Raw genomic sequence first — 5,417 nt, 5'->3', positions numbered from 1 at the left:
ACTTCTTAATGTTATGGATGGTGTGTAGAGGCATATCCCTTTCAAACATATTTCTCATTGATGATCATGTAATTTCTGTTTAAAATGTGTGTTGAATTTTTGTGTTTATATAATCATTTACCAAGAACATTGAATTGCATGCCATGTCTAAATGGAAGAGTCTGGTGCTCATGCATCTGTAATAGATTATATCTGGTGTAGTTCAGCTAATTGTACACTAGATGGCAGTAAAGTATTTTATTTCTAACAAGGCATGAACAAAGTGTAGCAGTTGATTTACTCATTACACCATTTTCAGACTTCAGAACAGATTTCCCTTTCTTATTTATTTCTTTAAAACAACAAGTTTTGTTATTTCACGACACTTCATAAATATCCATGAATGGAATGATTTTATTACATTTATTTGACGTTGGATGTTATGCAGGAGGCAAAAAGAATATTGCATTTTGCCGACAAACAATTAGCCATGCAGCTGGAGCCATGTCACACTAAAACAACATGAGATGGGGGAGGGGGGAAATAACGTAATTCATGGCTGTTACCATCCGCTCCATCCGTATTAAGCCTGTCTGTCTGACCTTTGTATGACTAGAGGAACGGCCTACTCTTTCGTTCGCCTCTCCTAACACACAGCCAGGCCCGTTCTGACAGCGGCTTTGTCTCGTTGTCTCCCATTAGGGTATTTTAGTTGAGGAGGACATATTGCGTGGCCCCCGCCCCCTACCATACTCCAACTACAGTAATTGCCCTAGCTTTAGTTTTATTACTGCATCTGCGCATGTGATAGCTCCATCAGCAGATTGCCCTTTTCACAAGCTCAAGCACCCAAACAGTGCTTTGTGTGTCCGTCTGTCCTCATTTCCATTTTACACGCGCACCCACCTGCGGATTTACACCTCTAAAAGCCTCCAAGGGTATTTAAAAATAATTCATGTGTTCCCCTTGCGAGGAATGAAATGGTGTGTTGTCACAGTTTCCAGCGGGATAATAAAACCTGATTGATCTGACAAAAAAAAACACTTTTGTTTGTTCAGATAAAAGTGTCGGAATATTAACTCAATCAGCACCAGGGGTCGGGGCGCTAGAGCGCCATCGCTTTAATCAATGGGGAGACCGACATTTGCGATTGCTTAAAATATATCTTATATTATAGCTATGGGTCTAATACACCCGTCGATTGTCAGTGAGTTGCTTCCAGTCAACATGCACAAAACAGATTGTTTTTTCATCCGTACATTTCCGTTTTATACCGGTTTGAATACGAGTATAGTTTTGGTGATTCTTAGTAATCCCAGGAAAAGACGCGATAATAGCGTTTTAGTGGAATACACTTGTCACGTTGTCATTTTTCGCCTGATTATCGAATCTTCCTGAAATCAACGCTAGATTATCATTATTATGTCTCCTCGTGCATACATCAAATGGCCCTCGTAGCGCGGCGCTCCCCACCTCCTGCACCCAACGGTAAACAGCCACACACACAGACAGATTCGATCACGGTAGAAATAAATATCAGATCAACGCAAGATTGGATATATACAGTCCTTACCTGGTCTCTGATGTAATGCAAAAGAAATAATCCAATGATCTGATCGCCATTCCAAATACTGCTTGTGGAGGTCCATCCCACATTGCCCGGCATTGCATATGAAGGGGGGGGGGGCAACATCGCAGATGTAACGTTGTAAACGCTAGTCCTGCCGGAGTATTTAAAACCCGCCCGTACGGCTCAGATCGGCCCAGAAAAAGAAACTACACCATTTCTAATAGAGTGCAATACTGACTGGAAGGCGTAGGCGGCGGTATTTGCCCTTTTGCGAGCTCAGACCCATTCCCAATGATAACATCAGGCTGGATGGATGAAACATTTATGGATATAGCTAATAAAAGAAATACCGATTAAAACCCGGCTTTTCTCGTGATTGGCACTGAACGGTTGGCGAGTTAACCTGACTTTTTCCGTGATTGGCGCAGAATGAGTTAAAAACTCTACTAGGAAAACATGAACACGTGTTCTTGCTATTGACAGTGGGAGACAAACCCTCTTGTTTGAATGGCATGTAAGCTGTCAAGTTGTGGCGTGTCATATTTGCTTCATTTGGTACCTTTTCCATTCCATCGTTCTTGTGCTTATTGACTAAAGACCCTTTTAACACTATGATCGCCGTGAACGAGTTTTCACGTCATTCCGAGCCATGCTCATTCTGCCGAAGACGCCGTAACTCGTCTTTGATGTCAATATTTCAAAAATCTGTCATCGAAATCATATTTCCTTTCCGGAGCCCTGAGACACAGTGCAAAGCTCCACTCAACTCTCTAGCGGTTCAAGACCGCCATCTGGTGGCCGATCGGCAGATCGCCAGCCGGAAATTAACCTTTGAACCGGTAGTGCTCATCCATATGTGGTCCGACCACTCGCTATAGCTCCCGCGACTCCATCTTGAAACACTGGATAATAGATTAACAAGTGTCATACCCATTCAAACTGGGGGGGGGGGGGGCATGTATTTTATGATTTTCTTTTATTTACTTATTACTATCATTTTATATTATGAGAAAAACATAGATCATACCTCAACAAGTCACACACGCCCATTTCCCTATGATATTGGTTTCTTCCAAAAGTGGCACTCTGGAGATGTACAGTAGGTTATAGCTTAACAGTGTTGCTGAAGTGGTCAGTAGTATGAGACCCTGTTCCTTCATAGAAACAATTTACAGGTGTGTTAAGTGAATATATACTGTATGTGCTCAGGAAAGTATTGGTGTTACGTTATCTCAGTGTATTTAAGCATTACATCACGCGCAGGAGTGGTTTGTGAACAATAAACCATGCCTAGGGGTGGTCGTTAGGCCCGAGGCGCAGTCGAGGGTTGTTAGACCCCCCTAGGCATGGTTTATTGTTCACAAATCACGACTGCAAGTGGTGTAATGCTTTTATACAACTGCCACATTCATCCAACCTTATTGCTATACAATAAACACACATTAATCGAAGATTTATTGAAAAAACCATCCGCCAGAAAAAGTTGTTCCCACAACAAAAAAGACAATTTGCCTCCATGTGGAAGCAGCTCGGAAGTGCATCCAACCAACTAACCAGTAGGAGTTAGATCATTTTGTGTACTGTACTGTGTAGGGACTGTCCTGCTCCACTAGGGGCAGGCTTTTCTCATTCACTAGGCTGGGGGCGGGGCTGGCTTTTCTAATTCACAGGAGCGATCTTTTCTACCACAGTGATTGATTGATTGATTGAAAAGTTTATTAACAGATTGCAGAATGGGTACAGTACATTACAGCTCAATACATACAATTGTTAAGAGGATGCAGACCTGAGAAAGACTTTCGTCTTGTTTCCATCAGGGTCCCCCATTTTCAATTCATCATATGACACACACGACATACAGATAGACAGTACTGCTACATCTATACATTTATGACGTACCAGATTTTCAAATACAGTACTGTTTGTGATACTAAAAAAAATCCAGAAAAAGAGTGTATATACATTTGACATAGAAACTGTGCATTGGGGGAGGTTGGGTAGGTGCACAAACTACCTTGGCTTTGAGAGTTGTTTGATTGATTGAATTGATTGAAAACTTTATTAACAGATTGCAGAATGGGTACAGTACAGTACATAGATGTAGCAGTACTGTCTATCTGTATGTCATGTATGTCATATATGTCCTGATGAATTTAAAATGGGGGACCCTGATGTAAACAAGATGAAAGTCTTTCTCTGGTCTGCATCCCCTTAACAATTGTGTGTATTGAGCTGTACTGTATTGTACCCATTCTGCAATCTGTTAATAAAGTTTTCAATCAATCAATCAAAACAGCTCAATACATACAATTGTTAAGGGGATGCAGACCAGAGAAAGACGTTTGTCTTGTTTACATCAGGGTCCCCCATTTTCAATTCATCATAAACTGTACTGTGCAGGACAGTGATGCAACAGTAGCAGGACAGTGGATCACAGTGATGTAGCAGGACAGTGGATCACAGTGATTAAACAGTAGCAGGACAGTGATGTAGCAGGACAGTACATCACAGTGATCATTTTGTGTACTGTACTGTGTAGGGACTGTCCTGCTCCACTAGGGGCAGGCTTTTCTCATTCACTAGGCTGGGGGCGGGGCTTGCTTTTCTAATTCACAGGAGAGATCTTTTCTACCACATTGTACACTGCCAATCTACGCATTTATACTGTGGCACAGGAACTGGGACAAAGGTGAATGTGTTGAGATATCAAGATCATTACAGGTAGGCCTTGATATCTTAAACTTTTAACAGTTATGTTAGTAGTAACATAAGTATTTGCTATTAGGTAATCTTCAAATTCAGTCATGGGCATTTAAAATATTAACTACATGCAAGTTTTAAATATATCTACACTTAAGGCTGTTGAATAACTGCTTGTGTGGTATTATGCTTTATTTTCATGAAGGCTATCACGTCGTCAACCTCTAAAGTGCTTCTCCTACGAATTGTGGGTCATGCAACTACTGAGACAGGAAACCATTTTATTATGTGGGTAAGTAGAAATCGGGTAGCACTTTTGTAAGTCATTGAAATCTGGAAGATCTAAATCATGTGGGAATGTTATTGTAATTAGGGCTGCACTGCATTAATCGTAAAAAAATAAAACTATGCGAATCGCATTTCAAAATTAACTTAAAAAAATTGTTATATATATATATTTTTTTACTTTTAAAGCACTTTCATATATGTTATGTTTAAGTTTAAGTCAAGCACTTTGATATATGTTATGGTGTCTATTAAGAGAGTGCAATAAATGATTTTATTGAAAAAATAAGAATCGTGTGAGAGAATCGTGATCTCATTTCTTAGAGAGAAAAATCTTATAAAAAATATTGATTATAGATAATGTAGCTGTTATACATCTAATTTGTCTACCGGTATATGCATTAATTCTGATCAATGTTAACAATTATAATTAAAAAGCTATAGGTTAATATACCTTATTATTTGGTAACAAAAACACCTACTAATTACTTGTAGGCACACATGGAATTGTGGAATTTATTATGTGCTCTCCTTGGAACCAAAATCAGTTGCCACATTTTTGCTGTGATTTAGCAAGCAGCATTATGTTACTGGAATGTGCAGAGATTTGATACCCATCCCAAATAATTTGTTTGTATAATAATAGTTTGTTTGCCCATCATTTATGAATTGTTATGATATTATTTTGTATTACTAATGTCTGTCCCTCCTTCCCTTAGGCATGTCTTTATATATTGAATAAATATGAAGGCATGAACCGATACCAAGGAGAAGAACTCATCGGAACACCAGTAGCGGCTAGAAAATACAAAAAGATAATATATAGATAGATAGATAGATAGATAGATAGATAGATAGATAGATAGATAGATAGATAGATAGA

Source organism: Notolepis coatsorum, assembly GCF_963971535.1.
Source record: "Notolepis coatsorum genome assembly, chromosome: 20".
Taxonomy (NCBI): Eukaryota; Metazoa; Chordata; class Actinopteri; order Aulopiformes; family Paralepididae; genus Notolepis; species Notolepis coatsorum.
Note: the sequence above shows the minus strand (reverse complement) of the source record.